The following is a 21,442-nucleotide window of genomic DNA, read 5'->3' as shown; positions in this document are numbered from 1 at the left end:
ACCCACCACCGACCCGACAGACCTAAAGAACTACCGGCCCATCTCCCTGCTCTACTTTCCGGCCAAAGTCATTGAGAAGGCAGTCAACAAGCAACTCACTGCTTTCCTGGAAACCAACAACATCCTGGACCCCTCTCAGTCAGGATTCAGAAGCAACCATAGCCCTCCTTGCTGCCACATACGACATCCGCACCCTCCTTGACCTTGGCGAAACCGTCACCCTCATCCTCCTGGATCTGTCTGCCACCTTCAACACGGTCTCTCACAACACACTACGCACCTGCCACTACAACACCAGCATCTGAGACTCAGCACTGCGATGGCTCTCCTCATTCCTCACCGGCAGAACACAGAGGGTCTGACTACCTCCCTTTCTCTTGGAAACCACCAAGATCAACTGTGGCGTTTCCCAAGGGTCCTCACTGAGTCCCACCCTCTTCAACCTCTACATGACCTCACTAGACGCCATCGTCAGAAGTCACACACTCAACATCATCTCCTATGCCGACGACACCCAACTGCTAGTCTCCCTCACCAACAACCCAAGGAATGAAAGCAGTAGTCACCTGGATGAAAGATAGTTGCCTCAAACTGAACTCGGTCAAAACAGAAGTCCTCATCCTCGGCTCCACACTTCTGGTGGCCCTCTGCTCTCAGAAACGCCCCCATCCCCATCCGACAACACCCGCAACCTCAGTTTCATCTTAGAATCATCGCTCTCAATGGACCGACAAGTGAGCGCCCTCTCATCGGGCTGCTTCCACACCCTGCCTGTGCTCTGAAAGATCTACAAATGGATCCCCACCGAAACCAGAAGGACAGTCACCTAGGCCCTTGTCAGCAGCCGACTCGACTTCGGCAATACTGTCTACGCCGGAACCACTGCAATGACCTGGAGAAGACTACAACGCATCCAAAAGGCCTCTGCCAGACTCATCAAGAACGCCCCACGACACAGCTTCACCTCCACCCTCCTAAGAGACCTATACTAGTTGCCTATCGACAAAAGAATCACCTTTAAGCTCCTGATCCACGCCTACAAGTCCCTACCCAACGCCGGACCAGCATACCTCAACCACAGATTTGCCTTCTACACTCCCGGCAGACAACTCCAGGTCCTCTGCATCCGTAAAACCACAGCTGGAGGAAGATCCTTCTCCCACATCACCGCCAAGACCTGAAACACCCTCCCCATCCACCTCAGGCAATCCCCACCCTGTCTCAGTTCAGGAAGGACCTCAAGACCTGGCTCTTGGACTGATCCTTCTTTCCCCCTGTCTTTCCTCCCTTGCCTTGAGACCCTCACGGGTGATTAGCCACGCTTACAAATCCCCTGATTGATTGATTGAGGAAGGAGAGGAGCCCCTGCTAACCCAGATGAAGGTGCAAAAGAAGAACCAACAGTGAAGAAGAACAGGCAGGATTGCACCCAGGAAGACGGAGTCGGGTTCCTGGTTGCTGCAAGTGATGTCCCATGCTGGATGTAAGATTGCAGTCTGGTTTTCGTCACTGAAGTTCACCAACAAGCCTTGGTAAATGCAAAGCTCACGGTTAGCGAAAAATAGCGCTGCCCGGGACCAGGAAGGACCAGGCGGACTCTACCCAGGAGGGTGAGTCAGAGGGGGCTCTCAGCAACTCAGAGAGCCCACAGAAGACCAGGCAGCATGACCAGGAGTCCCACCGCACGTGGACAAAGAAGGTGCAAATGGAGGCCCATGCAGCACTACAACAAAGACTCCCATACCGCCGGGGAACCACTCAGGAAGCTGTGCGTCACAGGATGGAGTGCTGGGGGCCAGGGCTACATGGTGCATGAAGAACTTTGTGGAAGGATGGCAACAAGCTTTGGCAGTTGCAAAACACGCTGTGCATGGGGTACTGTATTGCATGTGAAGGCGAGCTCTTACCTCCACCAAAGTTGGACAGTAGGATGTCAGGACCGTCATGACCACTTCAGTCCACCACCCATGACGCAGGATCCACGCAGCTCAGCAGGAGAAGGGATCCAAGTGACCGGTCATCGATGCCATAGGTGCCTGCAGGGAGATTCCTTCACCCTTCTGGTGCAGGCTGAAGACAGGCTGTCCTCTGAGGATGCACAACCAGGGAATAGTTGTTGGCAGGAGCTGAAGATACAAAGTTGCAGAAGTCTTCTTGGCCTCTTTGTTGTAGTTTGTAGAGTTCCTGGAGGGTCCAGGTGCAGTTTCTTCTGTAAGAAGGTGAAGTGGAAGATGCAGAGGAATACTGCTGTAGTTTTGCAATCTGAATCTGAAGAACCACCCAAAGTAGAGACCCTAAATAGCCCTGAAAGGGGGTTTGGTCACCTAACCAGATAAGCACTTATCGGGAGAGGGTTCTGACGTTACCTGTTGGCACTGGCCACTCAGATGCTCCCAGAGTTCCCTGCCAACCTTGGAAACAAGATGGCAGAGCCCAGGGACCCTCTGGAGGCGCTCTGAGCACCACCCCTGGGGTGGTGATGGACAGGGGAGTTGTCACTCCCCTTTCCTTTGTCCAGTATTGCACCAGAGCAGGGGTTGGGGGGTCCCTGAACTGGTGTAGACTGGATTATTCAAGGAGGTCACCAAATGTGCCCTTCAAAGCATTTCCAGTGGCTTGGGGTGGCTACCCCTTCCAAGCCTGCAACACTTATTTCCAAAGGGAGAGGGTGTAACGCCCCTCTCCCAAAGGAAATCCTTTGTTTTACCTTCCTGGGCTCGAGCTTTTCAAGCAACAAGAGGGCAGAAACCTGTCTGGGAGGTGGCAGCAGCTTTGGCTCCCTGGGAACCCTCAAAAGGCTGAAATGTCAATACTAGGGGTCCTCTAAGGAGCTCCCAGAGTGCATGGAATCATACAACCAATGCTTGCAAAAGCCTTTGGGTATCATTCGAACATGTTTGATACTAAACATGCCTATGTTAGTGGTTACCATTATGTAGCTAGACATAGATAGTGACCTATGTCTAGTACAAACATAAAATCGCAGCCCCACACTCACGAAGTCCAGGAAAATGGTCCTGGAGGTCGTGGGGACTCCTCTGCTAGTGCAGGAGTGCCCTAACACACAGGTACTTTGCACCCTGCCATAGGGGTGACTTATAAATGACCTGGTGCAGTGAAAGGGTGCATGCACCTTTTCACGCAGGCTGCAATGGCAGACCTGAGGAAGCCTTTGCATGGGCTCCCTATGGGTGGCAACAGATATGCTGCAGCCCCTAGGGATCCCCTGGAACCCCAATGTCCTGCGTACCTAAGTACCATATACTAGGGACTTATAAGGGGCACCAGTATGCCAATTGTGGGAGAAATACTGGGTTACCAGTATGCAACAACGAAATTTAGAGGCGAGAGAGCATAATCACTGGGATCCTGGTTAGCAGGATCCCAGTGAACACAGTCAAGCCCCTGACAGGCAGAAAATGGGGGTAACCATGGCAAAAAGAGGGTACTTTCCTACAGTTCATAATAACGTCAACTATTTGGTGTAAAAGTGGTCTTTATATATATATATATATATATATATATATATATATATATATATATATATATATATATATATATAGAGAGAGAGAGAGAGAGAGATATATATATATGCATAATTCATGGTTCAGTAGCTAAGAATTTAGATATTAAGCTAGCAAAGAGGAATGAGTGCCGAGTTTGCAGCGACCCAGTAGGACAACAAACACTCATTCTGAGAAATGCTGAATAAAGAGCCAAGTTTTCAGTTGTTGACTGAGAAGGTTTCTGGGTGTGCAATATGGGCCGGCAAGTGTTCCACAGCTTGTCAGCTCCCTCCAAAAAAGCCCTGCCTCCCCATCTGGCTTTACGAAATCTTGGAACAACTGCCAATTTACTAGAGGAAGATCTGAGCGGTCTTACTGGAACGTACCAATGAAATATAGAGTTAAGCCGTTCAGAGCTCTGTTAGTGGAGGGCCCGATGGGCCATACACAAGGCTTGAAAAATAATTCTCATCCTGATAGGAAGCCAGTGAAGGGCCCATAGACCATCCCTTACCGATACATGCCTGGAGATGTCCAGAATGAGGTGAGCTGCTGCATTCTGAACAACCTGCAACTTGTTGACACCTGTCATATTAGTGTTCAAGTATAGGGAGCACCAGAAATCTAACAAAGAGGTGATGAGCGCAATAACAACCGCCTGACTTAACTCCTCAGAAATAGAAGGAAAAATCTTCCTCAGAACTCTAATCATAAGTGTTAGACTTTTCATCCTTGGTGTGGTCTCCCTTAACTTTTTGCCTCTGTTCGCTAGGTTGTTGATGTGCGCTGGACCCTGATTTTACTGTTTTTGTTACTCTGGGCACTTTACCACTGCTAACCAGTGCTAAAGTGCAAGTGCTCCTGTTTAAAATGTGTACGTAATTGGTTCTCCATGATTGGCATATTTGTTTTACCGTTAAGTCCCTAGTAAAGTGCACTAGAGGTGCCCAGGGCCTGTAAATCAAATGTTACTAGTGGGCCTGCAGCACTGGTTGTGCCACCCACACAAGTAACTCTGTAATCATGTCTCAGACCTGCCACTGCAGTGTCTGTAAGTGTATTTTTACACTGTAAAATCGACTTGGCAAGTGTACCCACTTGCCAGGCCTAACCCTTCCCTTTTCTTACATGTAAGGCACCCCTAAGGTAGGCCCTAGGTAGCCCCAAGGGCAGGGTGCAGTGTATGGATAAGGTAGGACATATAGGCCCTCATTCTGACCTTGGCGGGCGGCGGAGGCCGACCGCCAAAGTCCCGCCGTCAAGTTACCGTTCCGCGGTCGAAAGACCGCGGCGGTAATTCTGACTTTCCCGCTGGGCTGGCTGGCGGTCGCCTTCAGACCGCCAGCCAGCCCAGCGGGAAAGAGGCTTCCACGATGAAGCCGGCTCGGAATCGAGCCGGCGGAGTGGAAGCTGTGCGACGGGTGCAGTTGCACCCGTCGCGTATTTCACTGTCTGCGCAGCAGACAGTGAAATACTTGTAGGGGCCCTCTTACGGGGGCCCCTGCAATGCCCATGCCAGTGGCATGGGCACTGCAGGGGCCCCCAGGGGCCCCGCGACCCCCCCTACCGCCATCCGGATCTCGGCGGTCCGACCGCCGGGATCTGGATGGCGGTAGGGGGGGTCGGAATCCCCGCGGCGGTGCAGCAAGCTGCGCCGCCGCGGAGGATTCAATGGGGCCGCGGTACACTGGCGGGACCCCGCCAGTGGTGCCGGTCCGACCGCGGCTTTACCGCCGCGGTCGGAATCCCCATTGGAGCACCGCCGGCTTGTCGGCGGTGCTCCCGCGGTCCTCCGCCCTGGCGGTCAAAGACCGCCAGGGTCAGAATGAGGGCCATAGTAATGTGGTTTATATGTCCTGACAGTGAAATATTGCCAATTTTGTTTTTCACTGTTGCCAGGCCCGTCTCTCTCATAGGATAATATGGGGGCTACCTTTAAATATGATTAAAGTGTAGATTCCCCTAGAGAGTAGATGGACATGTGGAGTTTGGGGTCCCTGAACTCACAATTAAAAAATACATCTTTTAGTAAAGTTGATTTTAATATTGTGCGTTTGAAAATGCCACTTTTAGAAAGTGAGCATTTTCTTGCTTAAACTATTCTGTGACTCTGCCTTGTTTGTGGATTCCCTGTCTGGGTCAGTTTGACAGTTGGGTTGTTTTTCACCTCGCACTAGACAGTGACACAAAGGGGGCTGGGGTGTAACCTGCATTTCCTGATTAGCCATCTCTGCTAGGAGGGAGGGGTGGAGTGGTCAGTCTCATCTGAAAGGACTGTGCCTGCCTCTGACAATGCCGGCTCCAACCCCCTGGTGTGTGTCTGAGGCCTTGCCTGGGCAAGGCAGGATTTCACAAGTAGGTGTGAGTCCCCTTTGAAGAAAGGTGACTTCAAAGACTAAAATGGGTATAAGAAGGGCACCCAAATCTACAGACTTTAGAAACACTTCTGGAACCAAGAGGAACCTCTGCCTGGAGAAGAGCTGATAGCTGAGGAAAAAGTGCTGCCCTGCCTGTGACTGTGCTTTGTGGAGCTTTCCTGCAGTGCTGCTTCTGCCAGAGTAAGAGGGCAAAGACTGGACTTTGTGTGCCTTCCATCTTGTGAAGAAATCTCCAAGGGCTTGAGTTAGAGCTTGCCTCCTGTTGTTTGAAGTCTCAGGGACAACGAAGACTTCTCTCTGCCAGCACCTGGAGTCTCTGGAGAGACTCCTGCCCCGACAAGTGGTGCCCTATCCAGTCCCTGGGCCCTTGAAGGAAAGCTGGTGGAATCCAAGGAAATCGACTTCGGACCGACGCCGCTGCTGAATCCGGTAACGCCGCCTGCACCTGATGCCGTGACCTTCGCTGGAACGCGACGCTCTTCGCAGGCCCGACACCGCAGCAGCTCCGCTGTAGTCCGCGACTCCGTGGAAGTCGCCGCACCACGTCGTGACCGACGCCGCTCGAAGTGCACGGATTCAACGTTTCGTACAGACGCCGCTATGCCCGACTTCACGCATTGGCTTGTTTTCACTCTTCACCAAAGGTACTGTACTTGGGGGTCTACACGACTCCGCGTCCGGCGCCGCTGGTGTTGGCTTGTTGGGAACGACTCCGTCACGACGCCGTATTAACATCTCATCAAAGCATTTTTGTTTCTAAGCGCTATTTTTGAGTTTAATCTTTAAAAATTCATAACTTGACTTGTGTATGTTGGATTTTTGTCGTTTTGGTCTTGTTTTGTTTAGATAAATATTTCCTATTTTCTAAACCGGTGTTGTGTCATTTTGTAGTGTTTTCATTAAGTTACTGTGTGTGTTGGTACAAATACTTTACACCTAGCGCTCTGAAGTTAAGCCTACTGCTCTGCCAAGCTACCAAGGGGGTAAGCAGGGGTTAGCTGACGGTAATTCTCTTTTACCCTGACTAGAGTGAGGGTCCTTGCTTGAACAGGGGGTAACCTGACTGTCAACCAAAGACCCCATTTCTAACATTGGTGATCAGCGGTTGGGATTTGGACTTGTATTTGTTCTTGACATACAGTAATTAAGTGTACACTACTGTTTGAGTTCAGACCACTACGTGACCACATACTGCTTGTCTTGAGATTTTAGATTTTTCTCTTTTTGTGGATTTTTCCCTACGTCCACTTTGGTTTTTTCGCTGATCCTTGATTGACTTTGAACTTCATTTGGGAACTTGTTTCTGCATTTGGAACTTTGCGCTCTTTTTACCTTTCATCATGTCTCTATTTGGAGATGCATCAGTTGGAGCTGACTTTGACCTTGAGAAATTGAAGAGTTATACCAAAGCTCAGTTGAAGCAGTTCTGTAAAAGTTTTGACTGTCCCATTAAGAGCTCATCCAGGAAGGAGGAGCTGCAAAAGGCGCTGACGGCCTGGGTGACAGCCAAGAGCACTGAAGGGCACACAGAGGATGAGGGAGATGAGGAGGATGAGGAAGCGTGTTCAGTACTCAATGGTATTGTGGGTGGGCCTGTTATGTCCAGGGAGAAGGTCTCCAGGGCAGGTAGCAGTGTCTCATCCAAGGGTCTGACACCTGAGGAGTTACAGGGCAGACAGGCAGAGAGGGCATACCAATTGGAGCTGCAGAAGCTCAATCTGGATAAAGAAAGAGATGAGAGAAGAGCAGTCCTTGAGGAAAGGAAGATGTAGCTGGCTCATGAGCTTAACTTAAAGGAGTTAGATCAGAGGAGCCAGTCCAGTAGGGATGGTGGCAGCAATCCTACAGTGCAGCCGGAGAGAAGGGTACACATCCCAAAAGACCTTGTGAGGGAGGATGATATCTACTTGTGGTTCAAGGGTTATGAATCAGCTCCCCACATGAACCTGGTCCCTGAAGCTCATTGGGGGGCAGCCCTGTGGAAGCATTTTGAGGCAGAGGGGAGGGACACACTGACGGCCTTAGGGGATGCTCAGAGTCTCACCTACCCTGTCATGAAGGAGGCCTTACTCACCAACTATGGTCTCAACCCTGAGCAGTACAAGGAGAAGTTTAGATCCTACAAGAGAAAGGAATCCCAAACATGGTTGAAATGTGTTGATTCTTTTTGCAGGTCACTGGATGGTTGGGTGAAGGGCAGTAAGGTAAACACGTATGAGGGGCTTTACAATTTAATTGCTTGGGAGTACTTGTACAGTTTATGTTTTCCAAAGCTGCACCACCACCTCATTGACAGCAAGCTGACTGACCCCAGGAAGCTTGCGCAGGAAGCGGACCGCTGGGAGAGCACCAGGGTCCAAAGGAAGTATGGGGGAGACCATGCCAAGGGTGGGCAGGGTCCCTCTCAGAAGAAAGGGGGGTAAGGGCAAACAGGGGGAGTTCTCTAAAGGGCCCCAAACTGATTCCCAGGGTAAGGATTCCCAACCCCCCAGTGAAAAGAAGCCATGGTTGTCCAAAGGGAAGCCAGTGGCAGGTGGTCACCCACGTAAGTGCTATGCATGTGACCAGGTAGGTCATGTGAGGGGGGACCCCAAATGCCCCAAAAGTACACCGGCACCCACTGGTGCACCGTCCCAGGGTTTGGCCAGTGTAGCGCTTGGGGAGGAGTTGGTTTCAGGTGGGTGGGAACCAGCAGAAATGACCCTTGTCTCACTAGGGGACAGTGAGATGGTCCAGAGAAACCTAGTGCCTGATAACACTAAGAAATACAGCCAATGGATGACCATCAATGGACAGAGGGTGGAGGCTCTGAGAGACACAGGAGCCAGTGTGACTACAGTGAGGAGTCACCTGGTGTCTGAAGAGCAGATTGATCCCCTGGTACTTTACCAAGTAGTTGCGGTAGACAACTCTGCGCGCCTCTGCAGAGTGGCACAGGTTCCCTTTGAATGGGGGGGTCTCAGGTTCCTGGAAAGTAGCTGTGAGTCCAACCATGCCTGTTGATTGTTTGCTAGGTAACGACCTGGAGGATTCCCCTTGGAAGGAGGTGGAACACAGGTCTCACTTGGAGATGTTGGGTCTGCCTGGGTGGGTATGCTTATCCACCCGGTCTATGGCAGCCAATCAGGGTAGTCAAGAGCCCCTGGTGCCTGAAACAGTGGCCCAGGGGACCGCCAAGAAGAGGAAGGGCAGGGGGCGTGTGAAACTGGCCCCAGAAGTTCCCACGGTCCGGGAGGAGGCACAGCCTGAGGGTGATGCCCCAGAGCCTACAGGGGAACAGGTGGCTGAACTGGGGGAGGTCCCTGAGCTGTCACAGTGACAGCAGGAAGGGGGACCCACCAGGGAAGCGTTCTGCATAGCGCAGAAGGAGTGCCCTACTCTTGAGGGGCTACAGCAGCAGGCTGCAGCCCAGGCAGCTGGCGAGGCGCCAGGTACTCACCTGATTTATTGGGAGGATGGCCTCCTGTATAGTGAGCCTAAGGTTCCTGAGCCTGGGTTAGCTCGTATGCTGGTGGTACCCCAGTGCTTCAGGGCCTTCCTACTGGGTTTGGCTCATGATGTGCCGTTGGCAGGACATCTAGGGCAGGACAAGACCTATGAGAGGCTTGTCTCCCACTTTTACTGGCCCTTGATGCACAAGCAGTCAGCTGCTTATTGTAGGTCTTGTCAGACTTGTCAGGCAAGTGGCAAGAATAGCTCCCCTCCAACCTTTACCTGTAGTCAGTACTCCCTTTGAACGGGTAGGAATTGACATTGTGGGGCCTCTGGACCCCAAGACAGCCATGGGCAACAGGTTCATCCTGGTCTTGATGGACCATGCCACACGATACCCAGAAGCCATTCCTCTAAGGACGGTCACTGCCCCCGTGGTGGGACGTGCCTTGATGGGAGTTTTTACCCGCATGGGGTTCCCCAAGGAGGTGGTATCTGATGGACGTACAAACTTCATATCCACTTATATGAAGTCTCTGTGGAAGGTGTGTGGGGTAACCTACAAGTTCACCACCCCTTACCACCCCCAAAGTAATGGTCTGGTTGAGAGATTCAACCACACCTTGAAAGGCATGATTCAGGGCCTGTCAGAGCCCTTGAGGCATAAATGGGACGTCCTCTTACCATGCCTTCTGTTCGCTTACAGGGAGGTGCCTCAAAAGGGATTTGGCTTTAGCCCCTTTGAGCTCATCTATGGCCACCCTGTGAGGGGACCGCTCAGTCTGGTGAAGGAGGCTTTGGAGAAAGCTCCTAGTAAACCACCCCAGGATGTATTTAGCTTCATGCTGGCACTAAGAAACCAGACTGCCCGCTTCAGGAGTCTTGCTCAGGAGAACCTGGAAGCAAGCCAGGAGGATATGAAACGGTGGTACGACCAGAATGCCACTCTGGTTGAGTTTCAGCCTGGACAAAAAGTGTGGGTCATGGCACCAGTGGAGCCTAGGGCTCTCCAAGATAAGTGGACTGGGCCTTTTGAGGTGGTGGACAGAAAGAGCGAGGTCACCTATCTGGTAGACTTGCAATCCCCCAGGAACCCTTTGAGGGTCCTACATGTCAACCGCCTCAAACCACACTTTGAGCGAACTGAGCTATCCATGCTCCTAGCGACAGATGACGGGGTGGAGGAAGAAAGTGAGCCTCTTCCTGACTTCCTGTCTGCAGGAGAGAAAGATGGGTTTGTGGAGGGAGTGATCCTCTCCCCCTCCCTGACTGAGGAACAGCAGAGGGACTGTCGCCACGTGCTGGGACAGTTCGCCTCGCTGTTTTCCATGATCCCAGGAGTCACACACCTGTGCACACATGATGTGGACACTGGGGACAGTACACCTGTTAAACATAAGGTTTGCAGGGTGACTGACAGGGTCAGGGCTTGCATTAAGGAGGAAGTCTCCAAAATGTTAACCCTAGGGGTTATTGAGCACTCCAGCAGTCCTTGGGCCAGGCCAGTGGTCTTGGTCCCAAAGGCTGCTGCTCCTGGTGCCACTCCAGAACTTAGGTTCTGTGTGGACTACCGGGGTCTCAATGCAGTCAGTAAGACTGACGCACACCCCATCCCCCGAGCTGATGAGCTCATTGATCGGTTAGGAGCTGCCAAGTATCTCAGTACGTTTGATTTAACATGCGGGTACTGGCAGATTGCCTTAACTGAGGGGGCAAAGGAGAGGTCAGCATCCTCTACCCCAGATGGGCACTTCCACTTCAATGTGATGCCCTTTGGGATGAATAACGCTACTGCCACCTTTCAGAGGTTGGTCAACCAGGTGTTGGCAGGACTGGATGAGTTCAGTGCCGCCTACCTGGATGACATTGCTGTGTTTAGTTCCACATGGGAGGAACACCTGCAACACCTCTGGAGAGTGTTAGAGGCCCTGCAGAAGGCAGGCCTCACTATTAAGGCGAGCAAGTGCCAAATAGGGCAGGGTTCTGTGGTGTACTTAGGACACCAGGTGGGGAGTGGCCAGGTGGCACCCCTACAGCCTAAGATTGACACGATTCTGGCTTGGGAGCCTCCCAAAACCCAGACTGAAGTGAGAACCTTTTTAGGTCTCACAGGATATTACCGGAGGTTTGTTAAGGGATATGGTACCATTGTTACCCCCTTAACTGAGTTGACTTCTAAGAAGCAACCCAAGAAAGTGATCTGGACAGAGGCTTGCCAGAACGCTTTTGATGCCCTGAAGGCTGCCATGTGCACAGCACCTGTGCTGCAGGCACCTGACTACTCCAAGGAGTTTGTTGTGCAAACAGACGCCTCAGAGCATGGTATTGGAGCAGTACTCTCACAGCTTAATGAAGATGGCCTAGATCAACCCGTAGCCTTCATTAGCAGGAGGTTTCTACCCATGGAACGTAGGTGGAGTGCCATAGAACGCGAAGCGTTTGCTGTGGTCTGGGCACTGAAGAAGCTAAGACCCTACTTGTTTGGGACTCACTTCCGAGTTCAGACCGACCACAGGCCCCTCAGATGGTTAATGCAGATGAGGGGTGAGAATCCAAAACTGCTGAGGTGGTCCATTTCCCTACAGGGGATGGACTTTACGGTGGAACATCGTCCTGGTACAGAGCACGCCAATGCTGATGGTCTGTCCAGGTTCTTCCGCCTTAGTGATGAGAACTCCCATGAGGTTGGGTAGTTGCTCCCCACTTTTAGCTGGGGGGGACACATGTTAGACTTTTCATCCTTGGCGTGGTCTCCCTTAACTTTTTGCCTCTGTTCCCCAGGTTGTTGATGTGCGCTGGACTCTGATTTTACTGTTTTTGTAACTCTGGGCACTTTACCACTGCTAACCAGTGCTAAAGTGCAAGTGCTCCTGTTTAAAATGTGTAAGTAATTGGTTCTCCATGATTGGCATATTTGTTTTACCATTAAGTCCCTAGTAAAGTGCACTAGAGGTGCCCAGGGACTGTAAATCAAATGTTACTAGTGGGCCTGCAGCACTGGTTGAACCACCGACACAAGTAACCCTGTAATCATGTCTCAGACCTGCCACTGCAGTGTCTGTAAGTGTATTTTTACACTGTAAATTCGACCTGGCAAGTGTACCCACTTGCAGGCCTAAACCTTCCCTTTTCTTACATGCAAGGCACCCCTAAGGTAGGCCCTAGGTAGCCCCAAGGGCAGGGTGCAGTGTATGGATAAGGTAGGACATATAGTAATGTGGTTTATATGTCCTGACAATGAAATACTGCCAATTTTGTTTTTCACTGTTGGCAGGCCTGTCTCTCTCATAGGATAATATGGGGGCTACCTTTAAATATGATTAAAGTGTAGATTCCCCTAGAGAGTAGATGGACATGTGGAGTTTGGGGTCCCTGAAATCACAATTAAAAAATACATCTTTTAGTAAAGTTGATTTTAAGATTGTGCGTTTGAAAATGCCACTTTTAGAAAGTGAGCATTTTCTTGCTTAAACCATTCTGTGACTCTGCCTTGTTTGTGGATTCCCTGTCTGGATCAGTTTGACAGTTGGGTTGTTTTTCACCTCGCACTAGACAGTGACACAAAGGGGGCTGGGGTGTAACCTGCGTTTCCTGATTTGCCATCTCTGCTAGGAGGGAGGGGTGGAGTGGTCACTCTCATCTGAAAGGACTGTGCCTGCCTCTGACAATGCCGGCTCCAACCCCCTGGTGTGTGTCTGAGGCCTTGCCTGGGCAAGGCAGGATTTCACAAGTAGGTGTGAGTCCCCTTTGAAGAAAGGTGACTTCAAAGACTAAAATGGGTATAAGAAGGGCACCCAAATCTACAGACTTTAGAAACTCTTCTGGAACCAAGAGGAACCTCTGCCTGGAGAAGAGCTGATAGCTGAGGAAGAAGTGCTGCCCTGCCTGTGACTGTGCTTTGTGGAGCTTTCCTGCAGTGCTGCTTCTGCCAGAGTAAGAGGGCAAAGTGCACGGATTCAACGTTTCACACAGACGCCGCGATCCCCGACTTTGCGCATCGGCTTGTTTTCACTCTTCACCAAAGGTACTGTACTTGGGGGTCTACACGACTCCGTGTCCGGCGCCGCTGGTGTTGGCTTGTTGGGAACGACTCCGTCATGACGCTGTGTTAACATCTCATCGAAGCATTTTTGTTTCTAAGCGCTATTTTTGAGTTTAATCTTTAAAAATTCATAACTTGACTTGTGTAAGTTGGATGTTTGTCGTTTTGGTCTTGTTTTGTTTAGATAAATATTTCCTATTTTTCTAAACCGGTGTTGTGTCATTTTGTAGTGTTTTCATTAAGTTACTGTGTGTGTTGGTACAAATACTTTACACCTAGTGCTCTGAAGTTAAGCCTACTAATCTGCCAAGCTACCAAGGGGGTAAGCAGGGGTTAGCTGAGGGTGATTCTCTTTTACCCTGACTAGAGTGAGGGTCTTTGCTTGAACAGGGGGTAACCTGACTGTCAACCAAAGACCCCATTTCTAACAATAAGGAAGGAAGTGCTGGTTCTGCGATTAACCTGGTTATTAAAGCTCAGAGAGTTGTCACACATAATGCCCAGGTTTTTGGCTTACCTCACCAGGGTGGGAAGAGGTCTATGCTACTCAGATCATCAAATATTTGACCAAATAGAGCCCAAGCACCAAAAACCAGGGCCTCTGCCTTCCCAGCATTGAGTTTGAGAGCGTTGTTGTTTATCCATTTCTCAATACTGGACATACAGTGCCCGAAGGACTTAGCAACAGAGGTTGTATCTTTAGAATATTGACAGATGATTTGAATGTTGTCAGCATGTGACTGAACCTCAAATCCAAAGGAACATACCAAAGCTGCCAGAGGAGCCACATAGATGTTAAAGAGAGTCAGACTAAGCGTGCAGCCCTGGGGAATGCCACAAAGAAGACTGAAGGCCTCCGCTTTGAAATCCCCACAGCTAATCACATGAACTCTATCTGTGAGGCCCAGCCCCCCTCCTCTCTCTCGCTGCACCCCGCCGTTGTTGCCCCTGCGGCCCGCCCCCTGTTTCACGCTGTTTTTTGCCCCCGCTCCTGCCTCACAACAGTTCTCTCCTCCCCCCACCTCCCTACTTAATGGCAGCCGTTGTACGGCCGCGCCGCTGGTACGCCAGTGGTGCTCCAAAGGAAAGCCCATCTGCGCCTGTCCGTGCCCCGATCGCGCCCATCGCATGAACCCCTTCCTCTCGTCCCCCTCACTGCCACCATGCACGTCTTTATTACGACGCTGCCACCCTCCGTGCCCTCAACACCGGCCGCTCTCTACCTGCCTTCAAGCCTCCCCGCAGATCACCCACGGACTCTCCTGCCGAAACTGCACCTTCACCAGCCCCCACACCAACAACCCACCCACCAAGACAGGATGCAACCATCTCAGGTGTATCCTTCTCAACACCTGCTCCATCCACAAACACACAGTACAGCTATGGCATCTACTCGACTCAGCTTCCAACAAACCAGGAGGAGGCATCGCCATCATACACAAGAACACCCTCATGATCACAACCAGCACCGAAGACACCCTCAGCACCACAGAACAACTGCACTTTCACATCCACACTGACCCAAACACCCCCCGAGGGACCCTCGTCTACAGGCCCTCCGGCCCTCGACAGCAGTTCAGCACTCCATCACCAACGTCATCAACGCGCACGCTCTCGCATCCACTGACTACATACTCCTCGGGGACTTAAATTTCCACCTCGAGAACACCAACAACAACAACACCGCCACCCTGCTCGACAACCTCTCCAACCTCGGCCTCAAACAGCTTGTCACGACACTGACCCACTCCGCAGGGCAGACACTCAACCCTATTTTCTCTGCCAGCAATCACATCTCCTTCAGCCACACCACCAAACTCCACTGGACAGATCACCGCTGCATCCATTTCTCCTTAAAGAAACCCACAACGCAATACCACCCACAAAAAATTTCCCCACCAAAGCTGGAACATGGTCACCGAAGACCAACTAATCACAACCCTCTCCCGGAACCCACCCGTCGACACTACCGACACTGACAAAGCTGCCCGCAACTTCAGGTCATGGATCGACACCTGTGCCAACACTCTTGCCCCGAACAAGAACACCTCCAACAGACGCTCCGACAGAAAGGCGACAAAGGTGAGACGTCGCACTCATCCTCCTAGATCTCTCCGCAGCCTTTGACACCGTCTGCCACCACACACTCCGCACACGCCTCCACAACATAGGAATTCGCCACAGAGCCTTAGACTGGCTCACCTCCTTTCTCACTGACCGGACCCAGAGCGTTCGCCTTCCGCCCTTCCACTCCAACACCACCAAGATCACCTGTGGAGTCCCCCAAGGGTCCTCCCTCAGCCCCACACTCTTCAACATCTACATGATCCCCCTAGCCAACATCCTCCGAGCACAAGGAATCACTATCCTCTCCTATGCAGATGACACCCAACTCATCCTCTCCCTCACCCGCAACTCCACCACTGCCTAAACCAACCTACATGCCGCTCTCCTCGACACCGCCAACTGGATGACCACTAACCACCTCAAGCTCAATTCAAACAAAACCGAGATCATCATCTTCGGCCTCAACAAAACCACATGGGACGACTCCTGGTGGCCCACCGCCCTAGGCCCGCACCCACCCCTGCAAACCACGCACGCAACCTTGGCATCATCCTTGACCCTCCCTCTCCATGACACAGCAAATCAATGCTCTAACCTCCTCCTGCTTCCACACACTCCGCACTCTAAAAAAATCCTTCAAATGGATTCCCCCAGAAACCAGAAAGACAGTCACCCACGCACTCATCAGCAGCAGACTGGACTACGGTAACACCTTCTACGCCGGCACCACACTCAAATTCAAACGCAAACCACAGAGAATCCAGAACACAGCCGCACTCCTCGTCCTTGGCCTCCCCCGCCACAAATGAATCTCACCACACCTCAAATCCCTTCACTGGCTCCCCATAGACAAGAGAATCACATTCAAGATCCTCATCCACGCACACAAATCCCTCCACAGCACTGGCCCAACCCACAACAACGAAAGAGTTAACTTCCACACTCCCACACGCAACCTTCCATCAGCCGACCTCGGCCTAGCCACAGTACCCCTCATCCAACGCACCACTACAGGAGGCAGGTCTTTCTCCTACCTCACCCCCAAAACCTGGAACTCCCTCCCCACCGACCTTCGCAAAACCAAAGACCTCCTGGTCTTCAGAAAGGACCTCAAGACATGGTTGTTTGATCAGTGACCCTCCCTGCCCTCCCCCCTGATTCCCCCCCCAGCGCCTTGAGACCCTCACGGGTGAGTAGCATGCTCTACAAATTATTTGATTGATTGATTGATTGAAAGGCCTTCTGGTTTACCACTGACCTCCACGAATCTCAGCAGACCTGCCGAAGACTCGAAAAGAAGTGACGCCAAGATCAAACACTGGACAACCACACAGCCTTCAAAAATACCATCCGCAGACACCACAACTTATCCGAACTGCCATGAGAACCACCTTCAAAGACCAAATCAACAACAATGCACACAGCCACAAGGAGTTCTTCAACATCGTGAAGGAACTCTCCAACCCCAGCTCCAACGCCAACGAAATCCCGCTATCTCTAGACCTCTGCCACTCCTTAACCTCCTACTTCCACTTTGAGTTTGCAGAAATCTACAACAGTTTCAGCACTCAGTCCCCCTCCGGCAACCGCCAACACCACAGACTCACCACCACCCATCCTCCTGCTCTCCTGGACCCACGTCAACGACAACAACACCATCGAAATCATGAACTCCATCCACTCCAGCTCTCCATCCCATCCCTGCCCTTACCACATCATCAACACAGCAAGCTCTGTCATTGCACCCCAACCATGGAAGATCATCAAGAGCTCGTTCGAGTCCGTCACCTTCCCGGAGAGCTGGAAAAATGCCAAGATCAATGCCCTCCTCAAAAAACCCAAGGCGGACCCAAAGGACCTCAAGAACATCCGGCCTATCTCCCTGCTCCCATTCCCGGCAAAAGTCATTGAGAAGGTTGTCAACAGAAAACTGACCTGCTTCCTCAAGGACAACAGCACCCTGGACCCTTCCCAATCCAGATTCCGCAACAACCACAGTACCAAAACTGCCTTCATCGCCGCCACCGACGACATCAGAACCATACTGGACAACGGCAAAACCGCAGCCCTCATCCTCCTGGACCTCCCAGCCGTTTTCAACATCATCTGCCGCCACACCCTACGCACACGCCTCAGCAATGCAGGAATCCACAACAGAGCCCTAGACTGGGTCACCTCCTTTCTCACTGGCAGAACCAAGAGAGTCCGCCTCCCCCCATTCTGCTCCGAAGCCACCAAAACCTTCTGCGGCGTACCCCAGGGCTCGTCCTTCAGCCGACCCTCTCCAACATCTACATAGCCGGCCCGCTAACATCAACCGATCTTCCAGCCTCAACATCATCTCATATGCTGATGACACCCAGCTGATCCTCTCCCTCACCAAGGACTCCGCCAAGACCAACCTCCATGAAGGAATGAAGGCCATTGCCAACTGGATGAAGAACAGCTGCCTCAAACTCAATTCCGACAAGAGGGAAGTCCTAATCTTCGGCTCCACCCCCTCCTCATTGGATGACTCCTGGTGGCATTGCCACTCTCGGATCCGCTCCAACTCCCACCGACCACACACGTAACCTAGGATTCATCTTGGACTCCTCTTTATCCATGACCCAGCAAGTCTACACCATCTCCTCCTCCTGCTTCAACACCCTCCTCATGCTCTGAAAGATCTTCTAATGGATCTTCACCGAAACCAAAACAGTCACCCAAGCCCTCGTAAGCAGCAAACTGGAGTACGGCAATGGTCTCTACTCAGGAACCACGGACAAACTCCAGAAGAGCAGCAACGCATCCAGAACACCTCCGCACAACTCATCCAGGACATCCCCCATCACTGCCATATCACAGGCCATCTGAGAGGCCTGCACTGGCTCCCCATCAACAAGAGAATCACCTTCAAACTCCTCACCCACGCTCACAAAGCACTGCACAACCAGACCAGAATACCTCAACAGGCGGCTCTCTTTCTACAACCTGACCCGGCAACTCCGCTCCACCGACCTCGCCCTCACAACCATCCTACACATCTGCAGAACTACAACCGGTGGCAGATCATTCTCTCACCTCGCTGCCAAGACGTGGAACACTCTTCCCACCCACCAACATCAGACTTAAGACCTCCTTACGTTCAGGAGACTTCTCAAGACCTGGCTGTTCGAGCAGTAGCAGGACCTTTCCCCCTCCCCTCCCCAGCAGCCTTGAGACCCTCAGGGGTGAGTAGTGCGCTTTACAAATTCCTTGATTGATTGAGTAAGGAAGATAGTAAGTGGATAGCAGAGCCTCTGATCCCAATCTCCTCCAGCCGTTGAAATAGGCATGCTGGTCAGACCGTATAAAATGCTGCAGAAAGATCGAGCATTAACAGTATGGCTACACCCCCTGATCAACATGGCGATGGATATTGTCTGTTATAGCCACAAGTGTGGTCTCCATATCATGGCCTGACCTAAAGCCATTTTGTGAGGGGTCCAAGGAACTGTGTGCTTCCATAGATTTTACGAGTTCCTTATTTAAGAATTTTTCCAACACCTTAGCTGGCAGTGGAAGTAAAGAAATCGGACAATAATTCTTGAAATCCTCTGGATCTGCATTAGATTTTTTCAATAAAGTAGTAACAATGGCTTTTTTTCTAGGAAATAGAAAAATACCTGATTGGAGAATGCACCTGGAGGTATTCTGCAGAAAATCAGCAATAGGTTCAGGAGCTAAATTAAATATTTGGGCAGAAAATGGATCTAACGGAAACCCAGATTTGACACTCAAAAGCAGCTACTTGATTTGCTGAAGAGAGATTGCAGGAATTTTCAACAGTTTTTGTCTACTGGAACACACATCAGCGGGAAAGAGGAATCCTTCCAATGGAAGATCAGAGGTAGAATATAAGTCCAGGATCTTGTTTCTGAAAAAGAGCACCATGCCATCACAAAAGTCTTAAGAGATGGAAGGCTAGTTCTGGGAAGGGGAGACTCCAAGTTCTTGATTGCCTTAAACAAGAGTTTGCAACCCTGATTTTGTCTGTAAAAAAGGCTATTTTGGCAGATTTCATTTCCAATTTATATTGTGACAGCACAATCTTATGCTTTGCTTTTTCAGTGTGTTTATTTTCATCTGCATCATTAGTGTACATCCACCTGTGCTCTCGCCTATGACATTTTAATCGCAGCTCCTTAAGTCTAACTGAGAACCAAGGTGCCGATGGTTTAATCCTGGTGATACGTTCAGTTCTTAAAGGGGTGATAGAATCTAAGGAGGAAGTGACCCAGGTATCAAGGCTACCAACTGAAAAGCCAGAAGAGAGCGCTGTGCTATTTTTAGATGCATAAAGTGCTTGTTCTAGATTGGCTGTAGTAATCTTACTCCCATTCCTACAGGTGATGAACTTTGAGGAGACTCTATTGACTTTGAAGTGGGCAGAGGGGATACTAAATAAAATTATTCAATGGTCTGTCTAACTCAGATGGCGGGTTCCATTAATAAGTAAGCCAGGATGATTAGAAAAGGCACGATCAAGGATATGTCCCGAAGAGTAGGTAGGCATCCTAACCCGCTGGGAAAGCTCTAACTTCGTCATTAGCTCAAGCAGAGAAGCAGTATCCCTACATGAGGGATCATCGAAATGAAACCTGAAATCCCCTAGTGTTGTGGTATCGCTCCAATTTAAGTAAGGTTCAATAATCTCCCCCTAAGATTCTAAAAAACTGGTCCTTGTGCCAGGTGGTTTATAGACTAAGATTTCAGAAAATGTGTCCTTAGTTAAAAGCCTTAATCTGAAAAAAGCTGCCTCGGCCCCATGTTTAATATTGAGAGATATTAAATCCAACGTACATTCATGTGTGGTCCCTGCAATAATAGAAAGGCCACCTCCTATCTGGCCTTGGTGACCCTGCCCATAGATAGAGTAGCGTGGAGGGATAGCATTGACAAGGTCAGCATCAGAGTCTTTCCTGGCCCAGGTCTCAGTAGTAAAAAGGCACTCAAGAACCTCTGATAAAAAATAGCTTGTCAGGTTCAATTTGGTGCTTAATTAAGGAGTGTGCATTCAAGAGGCTGCACTGAACTTTCCCAGAACCTAGAGTTATAGGGCTAGATGTTTTTAACTGAGAAAGGCCTGAATTAGATATATTATGAAATACTGCTGTTTCCATATTAGACACAAAGCGGAAGTCACAGTTCGGGCAGTGCTTCATGGATAAATCTGAAGCTGCAAGAAAAAAAGGGCAAGCTGCCTGGAAGTTCCAAAACTGAAGGTCTAGAAGGTGTTTGTGAGACAGGCAGCAACCCTGAGCCTGGCACTTTTTTGATCCAGAATCAACAGTATCCCTGGCACCATGCAGGCATGGACAGGTGCAGACGGACTTGCCTTAGACACACCTTCGGCACCCCAGCAGCACACCCACTGCGTGCATCTGCTGTGCATCTGCGCTGGCATACTCCTTCTGAAGGAGTGAAAGGGGAAAAGGTCCAGTGATTAGCCTGCCAACTCGCAAAATTGGCAGTTTGCACACCCGCAAGTGGGTGAAAGAGTCAACACCATCTCCACTGAATCAGCAAGTGTAGCTGTGTTGGACTAGAGCATGTCAGCTAACACCAAAAACACACAAAGGCCCACTCACCCACACAACACAGTCCCTCGAAGTTAAGTAAAAACAAATGCTGATTAAAACTTATCACAGAGATAATAAAATGCTCGTATTTAAAATAAACGTATTGCGGGAGCCGGGGAACCGGGGTCCACTGTGTGCCCGTGCTGGCATATTCCTTATAAAGGAGTGAAAGGGAAAAGATCCAGCAATTAGCCTGCCAACTCGCAAAAATGGCAGTGTGTGTACCCGGAAGTGGGTGAAAGATCCAGCACCCTCTCCGCTCAATTAGCCAGAGATGCTAAATTTCTCATGTTTAAAATATATGTATTGTGGGAGCCGGGGAACCAGGGAACTGGGGTCCATGAGATCAGATCTGAGATAAAAATGTTGGAACCCTAAAGTGGAGTACCGTCAAATTCTTAAAATATCCTAATG

The sequence above is a fragment of the Pleurodeles waltl genome, chromosome 4_1 (assembly GCF_031143425.1).
Source record: "Pleurodeles waltl isolate 20211129_DDA chromosome 4_1, aPleWal1.hap1.20221129, whole genome shotgun sequence".
NCBI classification, from domain to species: domain Eukaryota; kingdom Metazoa; phylum Chordata; class Amphibia; order Caudata; family Salamandridae; genus Pleurodeles; species Pleurodeles waltl.
The sequence above is the reverse complement of the archived record's forward strand: the minus strand, read 5'-3'. Positions refer to the sequence as shown.